The sequence below is a fragment of the Myxocyprinus asiaticus genome, chromosome 33, assembly GCF_019703515.2.
Source record: "Myxocyprinus asiaticus isolate MX2 ecotype Aquarium Trade chromosome 33, UBuf_Myxa_2, whole genome shotgun sequence".
Classification (NCBI taxonomy): domain Eukaryota; kingdom Metazoa; phylum Chordata; class Actinopteri; order Cypriniformes; family Catostomidae; genus Myxocyprinus; species Myxocyprinus asiaticus.
The window spans coordinates 33,793,282-33,810,700 of NC_059376.1; the positions used below are offsets into that span (position 1 = coordinate 33,793,282).

Sequence of the window (17,419 nt, forward strand, 5' to 3'; positions counted from 1 at the left end):
TTGCTTTCATTGTTCACCCTGCTCACTGTGTACTATAAAAGTTTTAATTGTTTGCTGTTTTCTGGATGTGTTTGCCTTCAGCTGGATGGATAAGAGAGAGAGAAACTAAACAACATTAATGTAAATGATTACAGGGGACAGTGCAATCACATTTCACATTGATTCGCCTATAAGTTTTCAAATCATTCTCTTCTCGGATCAAATCGAATCGAATCAAATTCAACCTTCTCTGATCGAATTGAATTGAACCTTCTTTAAAAGGATAGTTCACCCAAAAATGAAAGTTCTCTAATCATTTACTCACCCTCATGATATCCCAGGTGTGTATGATTTTCTTTCTTCACCAGAACACATTTGAAGAAAAACAGAAAAATATATTAGCTCAGTATGTCCTTAAAATTCGAGTGAATTGAGATTTATCTTTTGAAGCTCCAAAAATCACAGACAGTCAGCATAAACGTCATCGATATGACTCCAGCGGATAAATTAATGCCTTCTAAAGCAATACGATCACTTTTGGTGTGAAAAAAGTTTTTAATAAGTACTTTTTAACTGTAAACCATCACTTCGTTTAGGCTTCACGAGAGGTTGGAGTCCAAGCAGTCTCTCATATGACGTATTCGGGTTGCCATGATACAGAGGTAATCTCCACTCGGTTGAGACATCCAGGATAAGCACACAAATGCACCATTGTGAGTAAAGAAACAAATACAGATCTAAACCAAAACCAACAATGCTACTTTACAGCGTTCCTCTATCTCACTTGTAAACAGCGCTGCTCTTCCGGCTGTGACTCACGTGCCTCAGTTCTCGCATGTTTTAAATGCTAATGCAATAAAGTGATTTGATTGATTTGATTTGATCTAATACGATTACATCACACGCGCATAACGCTCCTGACTGGAAGCATGATTTAGAGTTAAAACATTTTTTTTTTTTGCACCAAAAGCGATCGTGTCGCTTTAGAAGACATTAATTTAGCCGCTGGTGTCGTATCAATGATGTTTATGCTGACTGTCTGTGATTTTTGGAGCTTCAAAAGAGAAATCTCCATTCACTTGCATTTTAAGGACCTACCGAGCTAAGATATTTTTCTATTTTTCTTCAAATGTGTTCTGGTGAAGCAAGAAAGAAAGTCATACACACCTGGGATATCATGAGGTTGAGCAAATAATGAGAGAATTTTCATTTTTGGATGAACTAACCCTTTAATCTATTCTTATCTAATTGAATATTATCAAATCGAATCAAATCTTTTCTTCCTGAATCGAATCTTCTCCTTTTTAAGTCTTCTTGAATCTTCTAGAATCAAATCTAGTATTCTCTTCTTAAATCAAATCAAATCTTCTTGAATCGAGTGTTCTTCTCTTCTTCTCGATTTGAATCACACCTATTCTAAACAAATTTTCTCAAATCAAATGTAATCTTTTTAATCGAATTTTCGCAAATCAAATCGAATAATTTCTTCTGGAACCAAACCTTCTCTTATCTTGTCTTCTCAGATAGAATCTTCTTGAATCAAATTGAATCATATCTTCTCTTCTCAAATCTAATCTCAAATCACATTTAATCTTCTTGAGCCTTCTCGAATGTTATCTTCTCGAATCTTTCTTTTTGTCTTTAATTCTTTCTTTGTCACAGGCAAAGACTACCAGACAAGAATGTGTATTACTACTGCTGCCCAGACCATCGGAGGAACTACATGATGTCTTTTGCCTTCTGTTTTGACAAAGAAGAGGATGTTTATCAGTTCACTTACTGTTACCCGTACAGTTACTTCCATCTTCAGCAATACCTGGCTAGCCTGGAGAGCAGAAATCTCGATTACCTGCAGCAAGAGCAGCTGGGCCTCAGTGTGGTAAGTCACTGCATGTGCTTACTTGTGTGTTTGTGTCTATTTGTGCATGTCTTTGTTGCATATCAGGTGTTTATGTCATTTTTTAAATTTTTTTATGTTAGAATCTTTCTGTATCTACTATGCATTACTTACTAATTTTCCTTAAGGGGACAGACACATGTTAATGTCTTTGTGCATGTACTGTATGACTGTGTGTGTGTTTGTGTGTGATTACAACGCACATCTCTCTCTGCAAAGGTAGTGGATCATTCACAGTGCCTACAGTCCTGTCTCCGCTCTTATCAATAATTGTAGAGGAAAATATCATTAGGAATGCTCGAGAGATTAAAGTACTCTTTTAGGGCCTTCATCACTTTCACGTTTGTCAAGGAGAGCCAGGCTCGCAGAGCCACTGATGAAAGCACATTTATTGATAAGAAATATGGTGTCAATGTAAAAAAAAGAAATACATTTCACATGAAATGGGATTTGAAAGGGCTAATATATCAGGGGCAAAATAGATGGCAAACTATATGTTAAACCGATGCAACAACTGAAACACATACCTCTTAAGGGTAAATAGCGTGAATTTGGTGTTGTTATTGTGAAGGTACAGACAGGGAATAGTTCATGGATTGTACCTGTAAAGGTAAATTCTAAAATCCAGATCAGCTCTGGGTTTGGTACCTTTTAACTTTAGACTAGTAATCATTTTGTTTGCCTTTAATTCAAAATCCTTACAAAATGGAAAACAACTGTGGAATTTAAGCACAAATACAGTGGCCAAAAAATTATTGTGCACTTTAGCCACTATTGCATTAGACAGCACACAATTAGACAATTTTGAATTATTATTATTATTATTATTATTATTATTATTATAATTATTATTATTATTTTAGATCAAGTATTGGAAACTTCTGGTCAAACTTAGTGGAACATGTCTATGTCTATTGTAATAAAAATAATAGTAATAATAAAGATTATAAAACTATAGACGTTCATATTCAAAATGAAGAGAAAAGGTATTTGGCCACTTCTGTTCACTTTATGCAAGATTTTTATAGGTCATTCTGCAGATCTAATTTCAGGAATAAAACAAAAGTGAAAGTATTGGACAGGGAAGAAAAGGAGATTTTGAGAAAGAACGATATAAGGAATGTATTTGTATGCATGGGCATAGGAGCATTTTATGGACTTATTTGTCTTTTTATGTACTCTGTTCTTGGGTGTGTGGCAGTACAACACTCTTAATGACCTGCAGAGATGTAGGAGAGAGACAGAGAGAAAGAGAAAATGACAAAAAAAAAAAAGAGCGGGATGAAGCTACAACAGCTTGGACTGCAGTAGTAAAACACTCTCTGGTGTATGACAGAGACGTGATGTACTTAAACACATTGTGAGGAGGAATTTAGCACACACACTCACATTATATGAACCGTCTACATCTCAGTTACCTCTTTTGCTCAGTTAATGCTTTGCCTCACAGGGTCAAACACTTTTCTTTCTTTTTGAAAAGTCTCATAGAAGGTGAGGCGTATTTTAAGGACAAACGTTACAATGTGACACAGAGAGATAGGATTTACAGACATAAATCGCATGTTTTGCTGCTGTTTTTGGAAACAACAACCAAACGACCAAGGTTTGGCTAGTTAGTCAGTGAGCCCCTGCTGGTAAATGTGGTAACTATACCATTATGAAGTTAAAAAGCATATTTGATTAACATTTAAATGTAGCCGTGTATTTTGACTTTTTGTAGGCAATTTATAAATTGTGAATCTTTCATTATATTATAGTTGATGTTTTACCAGTGACGGATTTTTGAAGGGCTCTTATAAACATGAAACTGACCTTTCGAAAGCGTTGCACCAAGGCATGGCAAGTTTATTTAGATAGCACATGTACACATGTAGCACATACACAATAGTAATTCAAGGTACTTTATATAGAAATAATATTATATATGTATTTAATAAAAAGTATTTAAAACATATATAAATCAATAAAAAGTTAAGAAAAAAAGAATAAATAAATAAAATGAGACAGTGCCATCAGTAAAGTTCTCAGCACAGCTAAACAGATTGTTTTCAGTCTGAACATCAATGTGGCTACCAGCCGAGCAACTGCCATTAAGATAAATGCGAACGCTGACGGATAGTTCTCTTTAGGATTTTAGACTTCATTGGTTGAAATAAAGTCAGTGTCCTGACAAACCCATATACGCACATACACTGGCGGCCAAAAGTTTGGAATAATGTACAGATTTTGCTCTTATGGAAAGAAATTGGTACTTTTATTCACCAAAGTGGCATCCAACTGATCACAATGTATAGTCAGGACATTAATCATGTAAAAAATTACCTTTTAATTAAACTACTTCAAAGAGTTCTCATCAAAAAATCCTCCATGTGCAGCAATGACAGCTTTGCAGATCCTTGGCATTCTAGCTGTCAGTTTGTCCAGATACTCAGGTGACATTTCACCCCACACTTCCTGTAGCACTTGCCATAGATGTGGCTGTCTTGTCGAGCACTTCTCATGCACCTTACAGTCTAGCTGATCCCACAAAAGCTCAATGGGGTTAAGATCCATAACACTCTTTTCCAATTATTTGTTGTCCAATGTCTGTGTTTCTTTGCCCACTGTAACAATTTCTTTTTGTTTTTCTGTTTCAAAAGTGGCTTTTTCTTTGCAATTGTTCGCATAAGGCCTGCACACCTGAGTCTTCTCTTTACTGTTGTACATGAAACTGGTGTTGAGCGGGTAGAATTCAATGAAGCTGTCAGCTGAGGACATGTGAGGCATCTATTTCTCAAAGTAGAGACTCTGATGTACTTATCCTCTATGTTTACTTGTATCTGGCCTTCCACATCTCTTTCTGTCCTTGTTAGAGCGAGTTGTCCTTTGTCTTTGAAGACTTTAAAGTACACCTTTGTATGAAATCTTCAGTTTTTTGGCAGTTTCAAGCATTATATAGCCTTCATTCCTCGAAACAATAACTGACTGACGTGTTTCTGGAGAAAGCTGTTTCTTTTTTGCCATTTTTGACCTAATATTTACCTTAAGACATGCCAGTCTATTGCATAATGTGGCAACTCAAAAACAAACACAAAGACAATGTTAAGCTTCATTTAACCAACCAAATAGCTTTCAACTGTGTTTGATATAATGGCAAGTGATTTTCTAGTACCAAATTAGCAATTTAGCATGATTACTCAAGGATAAAGTGTTGGAGTGATGGCTGCTGGAAATGGGGCCTGTCTAGATTTGATCAAAAATGACTTTTTTCAGATAGTGATGGTGCTGTTTTTTTTTGCATCAGTAATGTCCTGACTATACTCTGTGATCAGTTGAATGCCACTTTGGTGAATTAAAATACCAATTTCCTTCCAAAACAGTAAAATCTGTACATTATTCCAAACTTTTGGCTGCCAGTGTACATGCACAAATATTCCACTTCAATGAACTACTTTCACAAGACTCCATTTTAAAATGCAGACTTGTAACTGAGCTGTCATGTTCAACAGCAATTGTCACATCTGCTTATCAGATCTTTAGTTATCAAAGTTCTCTAACAGCATTATAAAGACAGAGAAGCATAGCAGTTTGTGACAGTTGCTCCATTTGATGGATGATTATGTGTAGAAGCTTCTTCTACCATCAGCTCGTCTGCTCGTTGTTGCCCATTTCGAACAGCGAGTTTGCATCAGCGAATTCACGCAAAAAGAGAATAAAGTTGTTTTGAAGGCCGCCCATCAAGATCCATTATCCATATCTGAGTGTGAAACGCTTGGGCTATCTGAATATTTAAAAGAAATCAAACTCAGACCTGCGTTTTACGCTCAGTGCAGACCTGCATTTATGGATCTGTGTCACATACAGACCTTGTATAGTACAAGCAGCTCAGTCTTTGTAGATTGAAATCCCCATATTTAAAGTTGAAATGTCTAATTTCTCTGCTTCTAGTGTCAAGGAACAGAATGGCAAAATATTGAAAGAAACTCATCAACAGATAGTCCTTCCCCAAAATCACACCATTGGTTGTGCCAATGCTGCTGTGTCAGGGTGGACGGGATGTTCAAACAAACAGAGCAATGTTTTGATAGCACTACAGTCACAGTGTTTACACTCTTCAGTGAAATCAACCTATAAAGGGCTTACTTTTAGTATTGACTCTGCAGATTTTGTATTGAAGCTGAGATAGTAGGAAGTATTTCAACCTCACAAAAGTACACTTTTAACCTAACATAAATATGCAAGCATCAAATGTATAAATGTTTACATAAAAGTAAAAGGCCTCAGGGTCTTTGAGATGCGTTGTTGATGTTCAGTTAGGAATCAGATGACCTGCTGTCTAGACAATACCCCCTGTTTCCATCCCTTTCTCTCAACCTTGATTTAGCTGCAGTTGGCAAAGAGCCTGTCAATCTCAACAGAGACCTGTCACATGATTCTAGCCCTGTCTCCTCACACGCGTTTGCTGTTGTGTTGAATTTAGAGTGTCTGCTCTTCAACAGATGTGGAGTCGGAGAAAGAGACAGAGCAACAGTTGCAGATCTGACAGGCTAGAAAGAGCACTTACAGTAACAAAGAACAGAGAATCAAAGACGAGCAGACAGACAGAATCCAGCCTGAGGGCCTGACCAGACTCCTCACTTACTGTCTCTCTCTCTCTGCCTCTTTATATTCGGATTTACAACTATATATTCAAGATTTATAACTACATATTCATATTCAGATTTATAATTACATATTCTGATTTGCAACAATGTATTCAGGACCTTTAACTACATAAAGTATTTATGATTTACATTTATATATTCAGATGTATATTTGGATTCACAATGATAAAATCGTATTTACATGCTGAGGTACAGCCATGCTGATGTTCAGAACAACACCATTATTGTGTGTGTGTGTGTTTTCATATAACTGTTCTATAAAGAAGTTAAAATCAGGTAACTTACATTTTAGACACAAAATCCGCTTTTCCACCATTGGGCCAAACAGTTCTCATCACAAGACCGTACCATTCTGTTCGGATCTGGGCCAGTTGGCCCGGTTACAGTTTCTTTTTCCACTGTGGTGTGGTGAAATCAGGAGAATGTCTGCAACAAGTTCGCCGTTGGTGACGGCGTGAGAGGAAAACATTGGAGCGAGTGCACTACAGAGGATGATTGCATGTTCCAGTTTTTAGGACTGCTTTTTTCCCTGGTTGTACTCTGCTAATACACAGAAAATACATAGCCCATATCGCAAAAAGGAAATCATAGAGAAAAAGGCGAGAGGTTTACCATCATGAGGGCTTGTGTGTGCCAACGGACACAAACTTGCAGAAAGGTAAAAGTTTCCAGACTAGCTAAAAAGGATATTTATTGACCAAAAAATGTATAAGTATTATATGAAAATATTATGATATATTTAGAGTTTTATTGAGCTAGTAATGTACTTCCCTGATAAAAAAAAAGGCATGTAGAAGAATAAATCTAGGCTATAATGCTAGCTAAACCATCATCATAAAATCATGAAGATACACTAAACATACAATAGTTTTTATTAACTTCACCCAAATATTAGCAAACTTGTCAAGCTAGAAACAACTAAAAGCACTGTATGTTACCTTGGCATTGGCAAATTGACAATCGTGAGTCGCCACGTATAGAACTAAAGTAATTCCACCGGCACTGTGCAGACAATTTTGGGATGAGAACGTTTTATCATCGTGCCGTGTCGAACTGTGCTCAAGTAGAAATGCTACTGTAAACGTTCCATACTGTGCTCAGAACCATTCGGCCCAAGGGTGGAAAAGCAGCTAATGTGGTAAATTATTTTGTTTAATGCTCGCTATTATACTTTATATTCAGTTTTAAATCATTTGGATATTTAAATATCGTTTCTTATTTGTTTTTTTGTTTTTCTTTATGTAGCATTTTTCAAAATTACAAATGCTATTTTTAAATTTTGTGCTTATATTTTTATTTCTAAGCACTTAAGTCCTATATTAGTTTCCAGAAAATGTGGTTGTTATTTTAATGATTCACAGATAAAGGCCAATTGTAAGGTAATTGTTCCCTCGTTAGGGTAATTGTTTTTCATAAGTGTAAACTTGGGCATCTGCAACAAAGAAAGAGTGTATGTTTGTCCAGACAAATCTTTTATTATTCTATTTATTTATTTATTTACTAGTATTTTTATTTTTATTTTATTTTTTGGAACATTTTCTGACATAAAACAATGTCACATTAAAATAATTTTAGACATTCTCTGGATAAATTTTGAAAAGTTTCTATTTTATTTATATTTTGTATATAGCTCTGATTTGTTGATTTTGTTTAGTATTTTTTTACTTAGTCCATAAGAATAAGAACTAAGTTCCATTTAAATTTTAAACAATCATGTTCATTTAATCATACTGTGACGAGGAGGAGGGCATGGCTGGGCCGTGATGATGCACAGCCAGCGCTGAATCAGCTGATCAGCGGGAGAGCGAGATAAAGGGGAGCCGTTGGCGCCAGTTCGAGAGAGAGACGCACACGGCTGCATTGCATGTGTGTCTGTTTAAGTTTATTTTAATTTAAGTTTCTGATTAAACTTTACGTTGACTGTTCAGCTGGTTCCCACCTCCTCCTTACTCGTCCTTTACCTGTTGCAGTGGTGCCAAAGCCCGGGAGGGAGGAGGGAGGCGCTGCCGCTGCCATCTGCCTAGGGAGCAGCTGCGGCTGTCTGCCTAGGGTCGGAGGGGTTGCTGCCGGCCACTGAAGAAGGGGAGGAGCGGTTTCATCCACCAGGGGCCAGAGGACTTGCTGCCGTCCGCTGGGGGAGGAGCGAGCTGGCATCCGCCGGAGGGCAGAGGAGTGGTTGAGGACTGGGCGACAGCACGTCCGGGAGCCAGTGAGCAAGTTCTTCTCTCTCTCTCTGTGTCTCCGCTCACCCTTTCCCTCTCCCCACACCTCCCCTCGTCACTCCCCCAGGTTCACAGGAGGCGGGGTGGAGAGAGAGATGTATTTGTTCATGGTTTTTGTTTAATGGTTATTCTGAGAATAGTAGTTTCTATTCTGATTCATAATTTGTTTTTGCACTGTATTTCTGATTATGAGATTAACGTGCATGCTTGATGCATACCCGGTGCAATTAAGAGGGTGCTGTATATTTAAAACTGACCAGGAGACTTTCATAACCAGAGCTTCAGAACTAATACTCTTTTGTGGGTTCATGCTCTCTCTCTTTCACTCTCTGCCTGTTTTATGGCATGTAAAGTTTCCATAGGGAACAGCATCAAGTGAGGCGGCTGCAGTTGTTTTGAGGTAGTGTTGTCTAATAATGTCCCATTCCCTATGAGAGCGAGACAAGAATGACGAGATCACATAAATCTATGACTAGTGGAAAAGGCCTTTCCATCAGTGGATTCCCAGTGGATTTAATCTCTTTCAAATACACTCAGACGAAATATATATTTTTGTGTTTGTTTATATAGGCTACACTTCTTCTCAATCTTCTGTGATGTGAGATGCTAGTTTCCACAAAGAAGACTTTGGATGGATACATTGTGTACTGGGCTTAACAGAGGTAATTTTCCCAAAAATGTGAGTTCTTTCATCATTTACCCACCCTCATGTTGTTCCAAACCTGCATTCCAAACATGAGGGTGAGTAAATTATGACAGAATTTACATTTTTGAATGAACTGTCCCTTTAACACAAGACGCCACCATGTCTGCTCCACAGAGACCACCAGCATTAGCACTTTTTCTGTCCCTAACCTCTCTCCCTGCGTCCCTAAAGACCTCTGATCTAAAACCCTGAGCCTCACAGCCAGGGCTGGAAAAAATCTCCCTTCCACTCATCTAGTTCTGGAATTGAAAGAGCTTTTTAAAACATGAGTTGAGTTGACTGGCTGGCTGGTTGTGAAGGATGAACGTTAAGCAGGCAGATGGGGTCCCGTCTCTGGGTTGATGGAGTGCAGGTTTATGGATGTAGTCAGTGGGTGCAGGGTAAGCACTTTCACAACAAGTTTTTTTTTTTTTTTCATCCCCCATCACCGGTGGCTAGTACTTATAGGAGCAAGTTTAATAACAGCTCCTCAAATGTAAGGTGGATTGAAGTGTGTGTGTGTGTGTGTGTGTGATTACTGGGTCTTTAATGGCCATCTCAAAGTTGCACCCTTGAGCTGTGGGCTGGAGCAGTGCTAGATTTCTCATGTTTCAACAGTAAGAGCAAAAAGTACAGGAACTACCTAAAGGCAAAATGAAATTCTCTTTATAAATCAGAGAGAAAAAAAAAAGAAAAAAAAGACGTGTAGTTCACAGAGATGAATTATTTCTTGTATCATTTTAGAAAGCTGTTTGCTAGTTTTCTAGTTGGCACCATCTTGCTGTTTATGTTAGAGTGCTACAATACATGCCACAAAGAGGTATGGATTGCATACTTGCTTTCACTAGTATGCCATCTAGAGTAACCAGGCCTGCAGAATTGGAAGACTGATCATCCACAAGGTTCTTCACATCCCTTGCATGCTTGTTTATTAAAGGAATAGTTGACTAAAAAATAAAAATCCTATCATCATTTACACACCCTCAAGTTGTTCCAAATCCATATTTTCTTTCTTCTGTGAGTCACAGAAGGAGATATTAGGCAGAATCTCTGAAAGCACTTTCCACTGTGATTTATAATGCCAAGCTGCTAAATGACAGAAAAGCACTAGAAAAGTATCATAAAAGTGGTCATATGTTAGCTTTGTTTGAGGTTAAAAAACAAAATGTAAATCTTTCCCAATGCTGTAGCTCTCATATCAGATATGGTGCCTATGGCGCAGGTCTGACATCACAACATTTGGTCAAAAGTCAAGCATGAACCAGTGGCATTTGACGTCAGTGGCATCGTCATGCTATTTTTGTATTCTATTCGTATACCTATAACATTTTTTTTTTTTTTTTCTTGAGAGAGTCACCTTTGGCTTGCTCATTGGGGACATTAAGGGCATTTTCAGACCTGTAGCTCGTTTCATTTGTTCTGATACAGGGGATAAAATTGTTACAATGTTGCATTTTCTTCTTGGTTCAGTTCGCTTTCACAAGGCAACATTTCAAAACGGACCAGAACTGTGTTAATAAAAGTCACATGTGAGCAAACTGTCCCATCATTGGTCAAGATGTTTGTGTGCTGTTCTGGGATTTAGCTCATACAGCAATATACCGGTTAAAATGATATACCTGTAAATAATTTTTCAACCAGTACAACTTTTCGACTATTGTTTATATCACAGTTATGCAACACGTCGCCACATGGTACAGAATGTGTGTTCCAGTCAGAGGATGCACTGCAAATAAACATTATTCATCACTCGGATGGATACGAGTTGTAAGTCATGGCTATTTTTATCCGTTATTTGTTGTTTTTGCATTATTGTTGCATTGAAAACTGCCTGTTCTCTCTGTGCTCTCCTTCCCTCTCTCTCTCTCGCACATGCACACACACACACACACACACAGCAGAAAGAGTAAAGCCACGTCAAGTTTTTATTTATTTTTTTATCTGTCAAATAATTACTGACAACGTCTTACCTTTGTTCTGCCACTATTCGAAAGAGAGAAGCGATTGTACAAAAAATTACCTCAGGAATTATAAAACACCTCATGTTTTAAACATGCAGTTATATTTAACATAGCCACCAAAAGACTATTTTGATTATGAATTTCAGTGACATGCTGTCATATAGATGTCTTCTCCAAAAATCCATCAGGTATGGTTTTTATAGGGATATTGTTTGGTACGTTGGTCTGTTGGGTCAAATTACATTCTCACCACAACTGAACCACTCCAGGGTTTGTTTGCAATCGGTACGGATCCGAGTGTGATTGCCATGTTCATATATGCCTAAACGAACTGAACTACGGAAGAAAACGCACCAGGTTCCGAAAACAATGCTACAAGTGAGCCAGGTGTGAAAATACCTAAGCCACTATTTTCTGTGAAACTGCTTTGCAACAATATTGCGAAAGTGCTTTACAAATACAACTGACTTCTCTTGACTTTTGTAGTCGATTTTCAATGCAGGGACGATTATCAGTGAATAACAACTTTTTCTTTCTTTTTTTTTTAGCTGTTCCGCACATAAAGATATTCTATAGCTTTATGAGACTTGGAATAAGTAAGGACGACTTTTACGTGCATTTTTGTCCATTTTGGAGCTTAGTATTATAAATCACTGTCCAATTTCTTTTATGGTAAAGAGCTTCCTGGACATTCTGCATCACATCTCCTATAGTGTTTCATGTAAGAAATAAAATAATATGGGATTGGAACGACATTTTTGGGTGAACTATTCTTTTAAATATTTTGGCTAATTTTATAATGCTTTCAGCATCCAAAAATAGTATAGTACATTCAGGTTTAAATCCATTCCGCAGTCAACTCAAAAAGTCTGCAGATTCCACCTGAGACTGCAAATAACTTTGTAACCCTCTAGAATAATTGGATCCACAGAGTGTCTCTGGAACATGTGGCCCTCCCATTTATACACATTCATTGCTCTCTGTGTGAACGTAGAAGCTCTGTGGGCCCTTTAGACAGAAAAATTGGAAAAAGGATTGCTGGCTGTGAAAGGAGGAGGACAGAAGTGTTGAATCTGCAGCCAAACATTCAAGAGAGAAGGAAGGTCATTTTTTGCTGTTCTAATGGTCACAAGAGCCCCCGCAGACAGTGGAACAGTGGGGGACCTTGTTCAGGAGCCTGTTAGCAGGAATAAAGGATGGAAAGCTCTTTGGGCAGACACGACTGTGGCCTCAGCGCGCTTCACTCTATCTCTCCTTTTCTCTCACTTCACGCCCAGGTTTATCTCTGTGTTTGTACACCCCGTGCCAAGATTTAATCAATAGCAGATCTGCCTTGCGTGAAGAGAGAAGGTCAAAGTCGGACTGGAGAGATGGAGGGAGGGCGGGGAAGGAAGAGACAGGATGGAAAGAGAAGAGGGAGGAGGAATGGAGGAGGATGAGAAGGGAGAAGAGGCAGAATCTGTGAGCTGTGAAACAGTGATGGATAATGGCATGAAATCTGGTTGTTTATGGACTGCAAAGCAGAAATCGAGTCCTCCTCCATCACATGCAGAATCTCTCGTCACTCTCTCTCTCTCTCTCTCTCTCTCTCTCTCTCTCTCTCTCATTTGCGCTGCTGTTTACTTGTCAAATCTTTTGTGAAAACTCTTCCAAAAGGTTTCTTAATTTGAAGAGCTTTCTACCAGCTGCCAGGTATTGTCCTGTCAAGAGCTCACCAGACTTCCCGTATTTGTTATGGACTCTATTATCTGAGAGCTGACGAACACCGGGTGTAAATTCTATCATCAGTCTCTCTCAAAAAATGTGTTGTTTTTTTTTTTTTTTTTGTAAAGTTATCTCTCTTTGTTGGTGAAAACCTGACATACCAGTTATCTGAATTCTGCTCTCCAACAGAGTGATTAAGGAGTCCTTAAAAACTAGCTGTATTTTCAAATTCACCCATGTTTTTGAAGTGTTAGAAAACAAAAATATATTTTGTCCTGTAAATTTTACCGTGCTCATTACTTGTTGGAGCCTTGGCCTAAAGGTTAGAACATGTAACATCATGAGCAACATCAACAGCTTATGTAAGTGAGGCAAGTTTGAGTCTAACGCACTCTCACAAGAAAACGTCACTATCGACATTTATCCACACACCACCAAAACGTCACTCTGTTAACATATTTACCTTGTTGAAGAGGGATCATGAAGCCTAAATATCCTCATATCTCGTATCTAAGAATTCTGTAAAACCTCAATGATCATCGGATGATTTTGCCAGCTTGATCAAGTGTTCTAAACTGAAGCGAGGACATGCAAAGAAAAAACAACTACATTGAAACTTGCTTGCAAAATAAGAGACCCCTTGCTAGTAGTTAAAAGTCCAACGTCATGTGATAAATATCTCAAAATATTGCTTCCGTCCTTACTTCTGTATTCTGCGTCACTCAAACACATGATAAAGTCATGTTTATTGTCATTTTCTCTTCGCTGGGCAGAAAGAAAAATGAAATGTAGTTTAACATCATAACCAAAAAGATGTTAAAACATTACCACAGCAACATTTTGATGCTGCACATATAAATGTTGCTACAGCAGCCTTTTACTTGTAAGATTGGGCTGTTGAGTCTAGTCCTTGTCATTTCCTAATTTAATTTCCCCCTCTTCTCGCCATCATTTGTTCTCTTTTCTATACTATCTCTGCCAATAAAAGTGGAAAAAGGTGAAAATAAAAAAGGTAACATTTGTACATTACGAAACAAGAGATGTAGATGTCACCATTAGTCATCCTACAGATAGGCATCATAAGTTTATCCTAGTGTTTTAATGTAAAATGCAATACACATGTTTAACATCTAACGTTACAGCTGAGATGTGTTGAACCACTTTGAAAATGTCTCCTTGCAACGGTTCTAACGGATGTAAACATTCTTTTCTGTCAGCCTAATTAAACATTTTACCGTTGGGATGTGACCTTTGACAGCTGGTTTCTCAGAGCACCAGGGGCCAGCGCTCTCGCTCCCGGTGTCAAATGGAACCTGTCTTTTCCATTCGCACCTAACAGTGTGAATGCTCTTTTAGTGAGAATCACCGTGGCACCAACTGAAATGAACTGGGCCTCACACAAGACACCAGTATGTCGTGATTTTTGATCACACTTCACTTAAGGTGAATGTGTGTGTGATTATTAATATCAGATGGCCTCTCCCTCCATCCTTGGGGCACCAGCTAAGTAAAACAGTAAAATAAATATGTAAATTGGAGGGAGTCGGTCATCTGATTAATCTGAAGGATTCGTAAAATTCGTCCTAACCCTTTAGAGCTCCTCTGTATCATCAACACAAGGAACACACAGTTGTAACAAAATGAGTTTTATTTACAAAAAGATAAACAAGAATACCTAACAAAAACTACAAAATTGTATTAATATGCTAAAAGATTAAATAAATGAATCGGTAAATAAAGTGCATAGGATGGATGAATTGGATGTAGCAATGGTAAAGTATGACTGTTATCTTATGGAAAGGTAAATTGCTGTTTCTCTGTTAATTAATCAGGTGAAAACCTTATTTCTATTTAAACAAATAACTCAAAGATTATTAGCTAAACATTTGATACACAGGTTATGCAATCTAAGGAACATTAGATAATCATAAACTGATAGTATACACTAATGCCAGTTGCCGAGCAGCTTATTTGATGGCTGTACTTGGCATTTGTTTGTGTTGGACTTGCCACGATCCAATCAGAATGGAGCCACTCTTGTTTGCCTTGACAGTTAGGGAGGGGCTTTGCCATAAACTGTTTCCTGGAACGTCATCTGGTTCAATTGTTCACCACACTCTCCCTTAACAAATCTGACTCTGGATTGGTCCACGGATAAGTCGTAACCTGAGCTTGACTGCAGGATTGTTATTTTACATTAGATTGAAGAAAAAGTTGAAAAGGTTGATGTGACCCCATTTTATTGAGCCAGCCTTTTATCGAGACCATTGGGCCCTTCAGGAGATGATCCTGCTGCTTTATTGCATATTGAGACTCCCATATCAGCAGTAGAGGAATCATCTAGCTGATGTGGGGAACCGTAATAAAGAGAGGATGGAGTAAAGAGAAACCGAGAGAGAGGAAAATAGAAAGAGGCAGAGGAAGAGGATGGACTGCAATAGTACAGAAGAATATTGTTTTCTTGAGGGCTTAATAAGATACTAGGTATAGGTAAAGGGATAGTTCACCTAAAAAATGTAAATTCTTTTGTCATTTACTCACCCTCAAGTCATTTCAAACCCGTATGACTTTCTTCCGTCGAACAGAAAAGGAGATGTTAGGCGGAATGTTAGCCTCAGTCACCATTCAGTTTCATTTTGTCTTTTTTTTTCATACAATGAAAGTGAATGGCTATTTTTGCCTTACATCTTTTGTGCTCTATAGAAGAAAAAAAGCCATAAAACAGTAGGCCAACTCAAGCCTGTGTGTCCGGAGAGGTCATGAATATTTGCCAACAGATACAGCAAGTTTTTGGATATCTTACTGCAAGCTCTTTGTCAGCAGAGATGCCTCCTTCATCTTCCTGAAACAGTAAAATGATCCTCATTGTAATGCAACGTTTGCTTAGTCAGAGATAATATTTATTTTTTGAAATTGAAATGGCTCACACCTTGAGGGCTTAGCTCTGTTTCAATATTTTGGAAGTGCTTTGCGAACTGTTTGTTATGCAGAGGTCGGCAGATGGATATGGTTAGGAAAGGGGGATTTATTGACATGGGGTTATCTCCCAGCGTGGGTTCATATCTGTCGCTTAACTCTGTCTGGTTTAAGCAGAGCCGGTCTGGTCTCGGGGCCGATCTGCCCTTCCCTAGTGCTGGTGGTCTTGAACTCAAAGATCCTGAAATCTCACTAGGTTTCCAGGGGCTGATGGGTTGAGTCATGGAGATGGATGCAGAAAAAAGGATGGCAAAAGAGAGGGGATAGAATATATAATCCATAGCCATAAGAGTGTGGCTGATGTATATAATACATTCTGTTTATAAGCAGGTGTTTAATATAAATACATTTCAGGACATACTACATCCGGCAAGTTTGTTACTGAATTTTGACCTGTGTGTTTTTTGTCCTTTTATTTACTAACAACTACCTGATTTTCTCAGGTATTGACCCTTTTTACAGACTATGAACAACATTCTTGATAAGTACTAGCCCTTACACTTGAAAAGTTTTTGAAGGTTTTTTTTTTTAGATTTTCAAATCTGACTGCTCCTAATCTCCCATGAGCTAATGGCATAGCAATGTGCTTACTAGTTGCACAATCTCAGCAGATGCCGTACATCATCTGGGTATTGTTTGTCTACTGTATCTTGAATACTAAGTATTTCTAACTCCTATCTTACTCATTTAACATGCTGCTTTTTGCATGCTGTGTGGTAGAGAAGTATGCATATCGGGACACAGGGGGATCTTCCTCTTTTATGTATTCCATTGCTCACATATATTGGTAGGAAGTAAAATAATGGAAAAATAAGCATGTTTCTAAGAGCTTTTAGGACTTTTTTAATAATTAAAAAAAAAAAACAGACTTCTGACAGTGTAATTCCCTTCCATTGCTGGGGGGGGGGGTGGATAGAGAAATAGGAATGATACATTACATCATTTTTTGGTGGAAAAGAAACAGAATTAATGAAAAGTGAGGTCCTCACCCTACAAAAGCAGCCAAGCTTGAAATACACTTTGAGGGGAAACTTAATTTGTTGTAGATGGGTGAGAAACATATTTAGGCATGCTGGAGAGAGAGAGAGAGAGAGAGAGTGAGAGAGAATGAGAGAAGAGAGAGGCTGGTATAATTGGCTGGTCATTTTTTTTTTTTCCAAATTCCTTCATTGGTGACAGATTACAACAGGTCTCGGTTAGTTGCACAATGGAAAAGGTCTTTCCATTGTGAGTTACATCATTACCTTGCATCTTCTTGTATTCCATACAAGGTGTTTCCACCAGGGACTAAAAACTGTTCAAGGAAAGAAAACTAAAACCAAAAACGAACTAAATGTTTAGCAAAACATAAC

At 38.0% G+C, this 17,419-nt stretch overlaps 1 pseudogene; it reads left to right on the forward strand.

Annotated features, from left to right (window-relative positions):
• LOC127424073 (cytosolic carboxypeptidase 6-like) overlaps positions 1–17,419 on the forward strand; it is a 464,974-nt pseudogene that overhangs the window by 271,252 nt on the left and 176,303 nt on the right.